The sequence below is a fragment of the Myxocyprinus asiaticus genome, chromosome 47 (genome assembly GCF_019703515.2).
Source record: "Myxocyprinus asiaticus isolate MX2 ecotype Aquarium Trade chromosome 47, UBuf_Myxa_2, whole genome shotgun sequence".
Taxonomy (NCBI): Eukaryota; Metazoa; Chordata; class Actinopteri; order Cypriniformes; family Catostomidae; genus Myxocyprinus; species Myxocyprinus asiaticus.
Genome location: NC_059390.1, coordinates 30,666,547 through 30,679,435, shown reverse-complemented (window position 1 = coordinate 30,679,435; position 12,889 = coordinate 30,666,547).

Sequence of the window (12,889 nt, the reverse complement as noted above, 5' to 3'; positions counted from 1 at the left end):
TTTGTCTGACTCCAAGAGAGTTGAAAATAGCGATAATCCCAATGTGTCATTTTCATTATCTATGTGAATGTTGAAGCCACCAACAATTAAAGCTCTATCTACTGTAACTACAAGATCTGATTAAAAAAATTGCAAATTCACCAAGGAAATCAGAAGAAGGCCCCATTGATCTATTTACTGTAACAAGGATAAAAGACAACAGAGTTTTTTTTATTTATATCTGATGGTGTCACATTAAGCATTATTAGTTCAAAAGACTTAAATTTATATCCTGTCCTCTGAGTAACACCAAAAACTTCACTGTAAATTGTAGCAACACCTCCTCCTCAACCCTTCAGACGAGCCTCATGTTTATAACAATAACCTGGGGGAGTAGATTCATTAAACTAATATATTAATCCGGTTTAAGCCAGGTTTCAGTCAAACAGAGCACATCCAATCTATGATCTGCAATAATTTCATTTACAATTAGTGCTTTAGTAGAAAGAGGTCTAATGTTTAGTAACCCTATCTTTATATGATGTTTATCTTTAATTTGTTTGTTTTGTTCAAGTTTGACCTTAATAAAAAATTTTCTAAATGACTTAGTGAGGGTTTTGTTTTTGGTAGTTCAGGGAACAGACACAGTCTCTATATGATATCTAGGTGATACAATCTCAATGTGTTGTAGTTTATGTGACCTGTGTGATGTCTCAAGGCAGCTAGCAGACGTTCGGATTAACCAGTTTGTCTGCTTCCTGACCTGGGCCCCAGTTAGTCAAATACTATCATTATTAAGACTATAAGCCAAATTACTAGAGAGGAGAGCGGCACCTTCCCTGGAGGGATGGAGTCCCTCTCTTTAGCAGGTCAGGTCTACCCCAAAACTCTTCCAATTGTCTATAAATCCTATTCTATTCTCCAGACACCACTCAGACATCCACTCAGACACCATTCAGTGACACTAGTCTACTATAAACCTCGTCACCACGATAAGCAGGGAGGGGGCCAGAGCATATTACAATGTCTGACATAGTTTTGCAAATTCACACACCTCTTTAACATTATCTCTAGTAATTTCCGTCTGGCGAAGCCAGTCATCATTAGTACTGATATGAATAACAATTTTAGAAAATCTACTTTTAGCATTAGTCAGCACTTGTAAATTTGATTTGATGTCAGATGCTCTGGCACCCGAAATGCATTTAACAATAGTGGCTGGAGTCTGTAATTCCACGTTCCTTACCATAGAATCACCAATAACAAGGGCTCTTTCAACATGATTCTCAGTGGGTGCATCACTGAGTGGGGAGAATTGATTGGAAACCCTAACAGGAACGGGAGAGTGGTGTCGCATTGCTGAGCGAGTATGCCGCCGAGATGTCTCCCAAACTCCCTGCTGCGGGGGCTCTACAGCCAGAACTATGGTGTGTGTGTTGCTCTCTGTACTGCCCTTATCCGAAAAAGTATCTACTGGCTTCTGTTTCTCACTGACCTCCACTAGTGTTCAGTTGCGTGTCTCTAACTCATTAACCTTCTCCGTCAACCTGACTAATTCCTTACATTTATCATATGTGAATCCCTCACTGCTGACGGAAGAGGCTGGTGGTGTATGTTTTATGAGGTGGTGTATGTTTTATGATCAACAAATCCTGGTGTGATCAGAGGAACTTACATTCTATCAAGTCTTTCTGCTCTCCTGATCTGGAATTTCTTATGCTTCTGTGTCGACCATTCTGGCTACCGAGGGAATTCACAGCGGTCATTATCACAGCTGTGTACATTCCCCCACAAACCGACACAGACCGGGCACTCAAGGATCTGTATGGGAGTATAAGTGAGCAGGAAACCGTGCACCCTGAGGCCGCATTCATTGTGACCGGGGACTTTAATAAAGCCAGTTTCAGTCGCACCAAAATACCAACAGCACATTAGTTTCAACACACGAGGGGACCGGGTTTTGGACCATTGCTACTCTCCCTTCCGGGATGGCTACAAATCCCTCCCCCGCCCACCATTTGGCAAATCGGACCACTCTTCCATTCTGCTTCTGCCCGCTTACAGGCAGAAACTGAAACAGAAAGCACCCACCCTCAGAACGATCCAGTGCTGGTCGGACAAATCAGATTCTACGCTACAAGACTGTTTTGATCACATGGACTGGGAGATGTTCCGGTCCGCCTCTGATGACGACATCGAGCTTTACGCTGATAGCGTAATGTGTTTCATCAGAACGTGCGTAGAGGACATTGTTCCGACCAGAACAATACGGATCTATCCGAATCAGAAACCTTGGATTAATAGCGACGTTCGCGCGGCACTTAATGTGCGGACCTCCACTTTTAATTCCGGGAACGCGGAGGAGCATAAACAAGCCAGTCAGAACCGCAAAACGCCAGTACAGGAGTAAGATTGAAGGACAGTTTAACACCAACAACTCTAGAAGCATGTGGCAGGGAATTAACATCATCACGGACTTTAAAGGGAATAAAAACTCCGCCATGAACACCGCTGTCTCTCTCCCGGATGAGCTAAATACTTTTTATGCTCGTTTTGAGGGAAAAACACCGCCCTCGCGGAGAGAGCTCTCGCGGCTGAAGCTACAGAGGTTAGTTCAATCTCCGTCTCTGTAGCGGATGTAACCCAATCCTTCCGACGGTGAATATCCGCAAAGCCGCGGGCCCAGACGGCATTCCGGGCCGCGTCATCAGAGCGTGCGCGAACCAGCTGGCTGGTGTTTTTACGGACATTTTCAACCTTTCCCTCTCTATGTCTGTAGTCCCCACATGCTTTAAAACATCCACCATTGTGCCTGTTCCAAAACAATCAAAAATAACTTGCTTAAATGACTGGCGTCCTGTTGCTCTGACCCCCATCATCAGCAAATGCTTTGAGAGACTAATCAGAGATTACATCTGCTCTGTATTGCCTCTCTCTCTTGACCCGCTGCAGTTTGCTTACCGCAACAACCACTCCACTGATGATGCCATTGCATCTACAATACACACTGCTCTCTCCCACCTGGAAAAAAAGAACACTTATGTGAGAATGCTGTTTGTAGACTACAGCTCAGCATTCAACACCATAGTGCCCTCCAAGCTAGATGAGAAACTCCGGGCTCTGGGCTTAAACAGCTCACTGTGCAGCTGGATCCTGGACTTCCTGTCAAGCAGACGCCAGGTGGTTAGAATAGGCAGCAACATCTCCTCCTCACTGACCCTCAACACTGGAGCCCCGCAGGGCTGTGTTCTCAGCCCACTCCTGTATTCCCTGTACACACATGACTGTGTGGCAACACATAGCTCCAATGCCATCATTAAGTTTGCTGATGACACGACGGTGGTAGGTCTGATCACTGACAATGATGAAACAGCCTACAGAGAGGAGGTGCACACTCTGACACACTGGTGTCAGGAGCACAACCTCTCCCTCAACGTCAGTAAAACCAAGGAGCTTGTGGTGGACTTCAGTATATATAAAAAAAGTATATATACATATACATATATATATACTTTTTTATATATTTTTATTTTTTATTTTTATTGAATAATGTGTATCTATATAGTGCGTATTGTATACTGTACAGTGTATGTTATTATTTGTATATTGTGTTGTGTGTAATTATGTGTATATTAGACTTTAAATTGTGCTGTGTTAATTTGATGTTATTGTAAAGTGGTACTGTCTCATCACTGTCACGACTGCTATGTTGATCGGAACTGCACCCAAGAATTTCACACACCATTGCACTTGTGTATATGGCTGTGTGACAATAAAGTGATTTGATTTGATTATTGTAAACTTAACATGCAATGCAGGAAGAAATAACATAAGTGGATGCCATGACTTACCGCAGTTGTTTGTTGTTGTTGTTCTTGATAAGTGGTGCTTTGAGATCGATGTAATAATTCGTGTAACACAGAGGAGAAAAATGGGTGCACACTGTAAAATGCACGTAGTTTAATCGAGATAAAAATAGAAAGCGGATGCACGTGGAAAATGCACACAGTTGAATCACAATAAGAGAATAATGTGGGGGGAAACCCTATGCATGCTGAAAAATGGCAGATGTTAAGGATTAAAGGCTGAAAATAGATAGATAAGCGATGCTAAAAAAGCTAGCAGGCTACAAACACACACAGACTCGAGCTAGGCACCAGCAGCAACAGATAAAATACACACAGATGAAACAGTAGAAAAGTGGAAAAACACAAAACACACGGTAAAATGACAAAGGATAAAAAGACGAACGTATGAGAATAAGCAATGCTAAGCAGGCTACAAACACTTGTACAGCGTGCCGTCTGAAACAGGAACAGGAAGTCCAGTAAAAAACTCCTTTGCAGAAGTCTAACAGTTGTCTAACAGTAATAACTTGAATTATTCTAAATTCCAACAAATTAACTAATCAAAATTAAATTGTATATATACTGCATAACAACATTTTCTTTTAACGGCCTCTAATTGTTCTAAAGTGGGGGAATAATTACTAAATTATACTACCTGAAAAGAGCCATACTCACATACTATGACCCATTCTTGATCAACTTAAGCTGCTCAGGTTACTTCTTGTAGTAGACAGCTTATTCACCGGTCTTTCCAGTTTACTGGTTTTGGTTTGAACAATCACACGTCCCTTAGTCCAGGAATTGCGAGGGGCAGCATCATCCACTATAACCACAACATCTCCAGGTGTCTGCCATTGATGATAGACTCAACCTCGCACATGAGGTATAAAGGTCTTCATCCTAAACTGACTGCTATCTCAGCACTGAGTTTAACACCTTTCTCACTGTACTGATTTGCCTTTCGCAGACATCGCAGTGATGGGAGGCTGCAGGTGCATTGAAAATCCAATTAATTCCTCTTTCCATCATTACGTCTTTAAGCTTCCTTTATTTGAGGTGTTCAATGTATTCATGAATCTCTCTTTCTGCTGCAACAAGGTTTGCCCCATTGTCTGAGCTCATGATTTTTACTTTTCCTCTTCTGCATATAAAATGGCCTAATGCATTGACACGGTCGTTATCAATCCTTTAGGTGATTTCAATGTGCACAACTCTTATTGTTAAGCAGGTGAAGAGCATGCCGCATCTTTTACCTTGGTTCCTCCCTTGCATAACTTCAAGGTTACCGTCCTATTTAAAATCTCCCTTTTCTGTCCAAATTGATGGAAAAAGTGATTGCCTCTCAGCTACATTCCTATCTGGCCTCACACAGTCTCTTTGAGTGTTTTCAATCTGGTTTCTACATCATTTTAAAATATCATATGAAAATAGATTTTATTAGGATTATCTCTAAATTTTAATTGTATGCATTTTTGCAATATTGAGCAGGACATATGCTGAAAGCACCTCTATTTTCTAAATAATCTTTGACAAATTATGTAAAAATAAAAAATAAACATATTATTACTGTAATGTTTAATGTGGGTGCTCATGTATTTCATGTCTTTTATTTTGAAAAGTTTAGTTCCTGTTTCATGTCATGTGTTCCTGGTCATGTGATGTCCTGTTTTCCCTCCATGTTCATATGTCTTGTTTTCATTGGTTCATTGTGTGCGCTCTTTTAGAGAAATATATACACTTTTAGAGGGGAAAAAAGCTCTTTCAGAAAATATACTCTCTAGTTTTTCTGCCGAAGTGCCCAGGGGCGTTCTCTGCAGTGCACCAGTGCAGAGGAGGGTGAAGCCGCTGAAATGCACCGTCAGATCCAGCAGAGATGAATGAACAGTAGTATTCAGCTCAATGAGCATGACCGTTCGGCTCCGAAGAGACAATCTGAATGAGTGGTTGCATACCAGCTCCTTTTATACCCGTATGTCTGGGGGAGTGGCATGCAAATACCACTCGCCAATTTTCATTGGCATTTTATCAAAGACTAGAGGTGTCTCAGGCTCCCAAGAGTGACCCCTAGTGTCACTACATCGACACAACGTCGAGTGAGTGACAGATAGGGAACCAGATAATCCAATGCCCTTCATTCTCCCCTGTACCACACATTGTCAATTTTCCATTAAATACAGTGGTTCATTACTTTTGGAATACACATTTCCACATTGCTAAAAACCTCAACCTCCCTTATAACTTCAAACACAGATTGAGGATCACCCTGATGAACCAAAACACTATGTAAATGCTTATACTCTCACACTAAAACTCTCTGAATTCCTTCTTAAGTTCTTATTTCCTTTAAATCGTATGTCTAAGTCTTTTCTATTTTATTTTTGATCAAACAAGGTGGGATTTGTATTTTTGTTGTTGATTTTTTTTTTTTTTTTTTTTTTTTTTTTACTTTTCTTTCTTTATTCATATTGAGTTAAATGTTTGTTATTGAAATGGTGAGGTATTCAAATAAACCCATAATGGTTTCTAACCTCTCCTGCATTTATCTTTTCTACTTTTGTATTTTTGCTTTGCTTTTCATTTTTAAGATGCCAAATTAAAAATATATATAAATAAATAAACAACACACAAACAATTATAATCTTTCATGTCTTTACTGAACACATCCCATTAAACATTCACAGTGCTGTGGATCATCCTTTGGCAGCAATAACCTCAACCAAGCATTTCCAGTGTCTGCAGATTAGACCTGCACAACATTCAGAAGGATTTTTGGACCATTCTTCCTTACAGAACTGATTCAGCTCAGCTATGTTCTTAGGATGTCTGCGTGAACGGCTCTCTTGAGGTCATTTCAAGGTCTGGGTTCTGACTGAGCCACTCCAAAATGTGGATTTTATTTTTTTGAAGCCATTCTGTAGTGGATTTACTTTGATGTTTAGGGTCATTGTCCTGCTGCATCACCCAACTTCAGCTGGCACACAGCCACCTGACATTATCCTGTAGGATAGCTTGATAAACTTGGGAATTCATTTTTCCCACAATGATGACAAGCGGTCCAGGCCCGAAGCAGCAAAGCAGCCCCAAATCAAGATGCTCCCTCCACCGTTCTTCACCTTTGGGATGATGATTTCATGTTGGTATGCGTTGCTCTTTTTATGTCATACATAGTGCTGCGTGTTCTTCCCAAACAATTCAACCTTAGTTTCATCAGTCCACAAAACATTTTACCAGTAGCGTTGTGGAGTGTCAAGGTGGTCTTTGGCAAACTTCAGCTGCGCAGCAATTTTTTTTATTTTTTGGAAAGCAGTGGTTTCCTTCGTGGTATCCTGCCATGGAGACCATGCCTGTTTAATGTTTTCTATATAATAGATCCATGAACAAAGATGTTAACCAGTTCCAATGATTACTTCAATCTTTAGTTGTCACTCAGGGTTCTTTTTTACCTCACTGAGCATTCTGCAGTGTGCCCTTTGTGTCATCTTGGCTGGATGGCCACTTCGAGGTGAGTTGCCACAGTACTAAATAATCTCCATTTATAGACAATTTGTCTAACTGTGGACTGATGAATATCTAAGCTCTCAGATAACTTTGTATCCTTTTCCATCTTTATGCAAATCAACAATTCTTGATCGTAGGTCTTCTGAGATCTCTTTTTTGTGAGGCATGGAATAGCAAACTAAACATTTTTGAGTGCTTTTCATAAATCAGAGTAGCTCTAATCCACACCTCCAATCTCATTTCATTAAATGGATGACAGGTTTGCCAACTCCTGACTCTGACTAGCTTTCGTTGATGTCATTAGCCTAGGGGGTTCACATACTTTTCCAACCTACACTGAGAATGTTTGAATAATGTATTCAATATGTTCAAGAATAATACAATTATTTGCATTTATTCATTATTGTACTTAGATAAAGATCAAACCAGATTTTAAGACAGATTTATACATAAATGCAGGTAATTCCAAATCACATACTTTTTCTTGCCACTGTATATAGCTATGAATTGAGGAACTACAACCAGCTATGACTGGTTTTGTAGCTGTTTTTATATACTGACATTTTAATGCTTATGACTGACTCAGACAGGAACATCTCTTACAAAGTATCCTTATGAAGTCTGAAATAGACTTTTTGCTTAGTAATAGGCTTTAAACCAATCAGAATGAAGTAAACAAGTATTATGGGATGTTATCATGCAGTGTAATGTATATCAGCTTATGTTGAATTTTGTTTGGAGAGTCTCCCAATGCTGGGACTGATGGGACCTCCCGGCTGTGAATCAATAAACAAAGCAAAGAGAAAACTGGAGTCTATGGATATGTGAGACTCTGTATTTGTACTAGGTAGGATGTACAAGAAATCTGCTGAAGTGGTACATCTGAAGACAGGACACTTTCAACCTCACAATAAATATATATAAAAAATATTCAATAAATAACAATGTAATGTTATTTTCAGCAAGCATTTAGCTGTCAATCAAAATTTGATTCTGTTTATTTCATTGTTCATTTGTAATATTGCTATTTCAATGTTTTTATCTGTCTTTCAGTCTGTATTCATTTACTTTTGTTCATTATTTTATTATGTTTGATCTGTTTTATGTTCTTATGGTATATACTCTAGATAGTTTTATGTATAGGCTATAGTTCTTGTTTAAACATTCAACTTCAGCACAACCATTGTTGCATCAATGTAAGCTTAGCTGATATCATTACTTTGCACTGTTAGGCACTGTGTGAACTCTCTGTATGTTGTTTATATACTACAAAACTACCCTGTGAGGAAGGCCTAAGGGGTGGAGGATCTTTTTTAGGGTTAGGAACACACTAAAGGGGGGCCCCCCCACACAAACTTTTGTTTAGGGCCCCCAAAAGATTGGGATTGGCACTGCATGAAACTCTACTGAAATCACTTGAAAACTCTTTAGTAAAGTCTCCTGTGTGCTTCACGTGGAGAACGGAGCTGCTGCCTATGTAGAGCTTTTCAAATAAATTGCTGGTGATGTTCTATTTCAGTCAGGATGCTGTCTTAAGACTTAAAATGACTGACTGTTTTGCGGAGATCTTCAGTCGGAGGTGTGCATTGTGAGCATAAACAATTGCAATACAGTGATTTAGGGCATTTTCAGACTTGCTTGACTTGTTCCGAAACGGGATAAAATAGTTACAATGTTGCATTTTCTTCATATTTAGCTCCTACATCGATATACCAATTAAAAATTATATACCTGTAAATATGTGTCGACGGGTAAAATTATTCCAGTATTGTTTATGTCAAGGTTATGCAAAACGTTGCTGCATAGTACAGAATGTGCATTCTAGTCAGAGATTGCGCTTTATCCAAAACATGGATGAATAGGAGTTGTAAAATTCTGTAGTGGTTATTTTTATCCATTATTAGTTGCTTTTGCATTATTTCTGCATTGAAAAGTACCTGTTCTCATGGTCATAGAGCTCTCTCCCTTTTGCACCTGCACAAAAACACACACACATGCACACTCACATACACACTGAAAGAGTAAAGCCATGTTTATTTTTGTCAAAAAGTTAACAAGTAATAAATTAATAAATGACATCGTTTTAAGCATGAAACTATATAGTCGCCGAAAGGCTTTATACATGTTTTGATGATGAATTAGAGTGATGAGCTGACCTACAGATTTCTTCTCCAAAGATCCATCAGGATTGTTCAGGATTTTTATTAGGGATGGGCATTTTCGAGACATTTTGTACTCTAACCCACAAAAAACGAGTTCCCGATTACTCGTACATTAAAATGCATGTAAACTCAAAAAACTCTGTTGGTTTGCATGACTTCAACACCAGCTGAACAAAAACAGAGTAGAATTCAATACGAACCAAAATATTACAAGTATTGCTTTGTAATAGACTGTAACTTGGCTTTGCTTATGAAGCACAGACAGAACGGCTCTTCACAGAGGCCATCACATATTCTTCTCTCACGAAACATCTCACTGACATAGACCCACAGTGCTCCCCCAGTGGACTCAACTGTATCTGCAAGATTTGGTGAGAGATTTAGAGGGAAAAGAGTAATTCAGCGCTGCTCACAGGAAGGAAAATTGGAAAGAAAATTAATTTTGCGATATTCGAGTAGTTTAGAGAGATGACTCATGCACATCCTTAGTGAACAAGTGAACCGCTCCAGAGTTCATTTGCAATTGGTCTGAGGCCACCTCGTCCAGGTGGTCTCGGACCGGTTGTTTTGTTGTGGATCCAAGTGCTCATCTATGCCAATATGTACTGAACCAAAGAAAACACCAGGTTCAGAAACAAATGCTCCAAAAGAGCCAGGTGTGAAAATGCCCCTAGAAAGCAATTCATGGAATAACTTTACCTTGTGAAATAGTGTGATTGTGTATTTATCCCCTCAAGGTTTGCCGTAGAATGTGTATGTCCATATGCATCTTGCAGTGAGTAAAGACATTACATACAATAAAAACAGACTGTTTTGGCTCCACTTTCTGATGTCATTTTAGTGTAGGAAAAAAGACAGGAAAAATGCTTGGTGACAGAAACACTACAGATTACATTTAGCATTTGTGATGATATGCAGCTGTGTTCGATGAAAATGTTCAGATCAGCTTTATGTCTTGTCTGTTCTTCAGTAAAAGCAGCAGCTCATTGGTCACTTGACAACAACACAAGACCTCGCTCAGGAGACAGAACACTTTTTATCCAAGCAAACCAGATGAGTTTTTTCAGTTTTTGATGCTCTTAAATTAGCAGGGAGTCCTGACTGTCAAGTGATTAATGACCTCCCGCTGAGAGACGTTAATGCGCGCTTCGTCTCCCCCTGCCTGATTATGTTAATGAAGCGCAAACCTAAAAATCACTGGGAAAATCAGCTAGTGTGGCACTGACTTTAGAAGGCAGCTGTCTGTGTAGCTCACTAGGATTTGTTATATGGATGCAACAGAATTTCAGCCACAAAAGATTTAATACAATTCTGAGTATACCTGAAAATCAGACATTGTGTGGAGTACACAGACAGTTTAAGCAATCACAGGCACTTAAGTTTCACTGCCTTCAACGCGCACTCGAAGAGCTTAGATTTTCATTTGTCCACAGTTAGACAAATTGTCTTTAAATGGAGACGATTTAGTACTGTGGCTACCCATACAGCAAAGATGACTCAAAGGGCACACTGCAGAATGCTCCCTAGAGTAAAAAGAACCCTAGAGTAACAGCTAAAGATTTTAAGTAATCATTGGAACTGGTTAACATCTATTTCCTGAGTCTACTATACACAAAACATTAAACAGACATGGTGTCCATTGCAGGATACCACGAAGGAAGCTGATGCGTTCCACCAAAGACATTGCTGCATGGCTGAAGTTTGCCAAAGGCCACCTTGACACTCCGCAACGCTACTGGTAATATTGTTTGTGGACTGATGAAACAAGGTTGAATTGTTTGGGAAGAACACGCAGCCGTAAAAAGGGCACCGCATACCAACATGAAAACATCATCCCAAAGGTGAAGTACGGTGGAGGGAGCATCATGATTTAGGGCTGCTCTGCTGCTTCGAGGGAAAACTGAATTCCCAAGTTTATCAAGATATCCTACAGGATAATGTCAGGGTGGCTGTGCACCAACTGAAGCTCAGTAGAAGTTTTTGTTTATTTCTTTATTTTAAACAAGTCTAATTTAAAAGAAATAATAATTTTCAGTTTTTGGCCCAGTGTGTCCAGAATTTATGGTTTCAGCAAAACAAAAATTGCTTCGGTACATCACTAGTTTTTAGCAGACCCTACATGTATTGTGTTGAGAGAGAGATAGTTATTTTTACCAGTTAAAATTTGTAGTTTACATGGGATCAGTATTCAGATTGTTGAGAGGTCATTATTAAGACCAATTGTGATTGTTTGTGTGGGCAGGTTTAAGTGGTTTATGAGGACTTTTTTTTTTAGGTTACAAACTGGTAATTATAAGGGTATTATGCTATAAATGTGGTTATGAGGACATTTCTATTGTCCCCTTAATTCAAATCACTTAAAAAACATACTAAATTATGTTTTTTGGAAAATGTAAAAATGCAGAGAGTTTTTTGTGAGGGTTAGGTTTAGGGGTAGGGTTAGGGGATAGAATCTATAGTTAATACAGTATAAAAATCATTATGTCTATGGAGAGTCCTCATAAACCACAAATACCAACGTGTGTGTGTGTGTGTGTGTGTGTGTGTGTGTGTGTGTGTGTGTGTGAGAGAGAGAGAGAGAGAGAGAGAGAGAGAGAGACTCTAAATTTACCTGTGAAACAGAACTGACTTGACCAAAGTGACCACATCTCTGCTTGCATTGTACACCGCACACACAAAAGCGATATGAATTGTCTGTGATTAGAAAGACAATACACAAATTTTTATTAAATAAAATTGTACTTTAAGTCACACAATAGAGTTGAGATTCAAATAAAATGGAACTAGATTTTTTATGAAGAAAATGTGAGTGGTGCTTCGTGGTGAATAACCACTCACATTTTCTTCATAAAAAAATCTAGTTCCATTTTATTTGAATCTCAACTCTACTGTGTGACTTAAAGTACAACAGAATACCAGGGGTTTTGGTATTCTATGCAGTTGCTAAGGTTTTTTAAGTGTATTTTAGCATGTTGCATTGCGATTGCTTAAAGGGATAGTTCACCCAAAAAAAAAAAAAAAAATGTTCTCACCCTCCTGGCATCCCAGATGTGTATGATTTTCTTTCTTCTGCAGAACACAAATTAAGATTTTTATTACAATATATCAGCTCTGTAGGTCCATACAATACAACTGAATGGGTGCCAAAATTGAAGCTCCAAAATCCACATTATGGCAGCATAAAAGTAATCCATAAAACTCCATTGGTTTAATCCATGTGTTCAGACATGATATGATAGATGTGGGTGAGAAACAGATCAATATTTAAGTAATTTTTACTTTATAGTAATTTTTTGCTTACTTCTCTATACCACCACAATAATATCTGCATAATAAAAACAATAGGGCCTACAACACAAATGTAAATTATTAAGCCACTGGCTTTTCATAAGAACATCCACA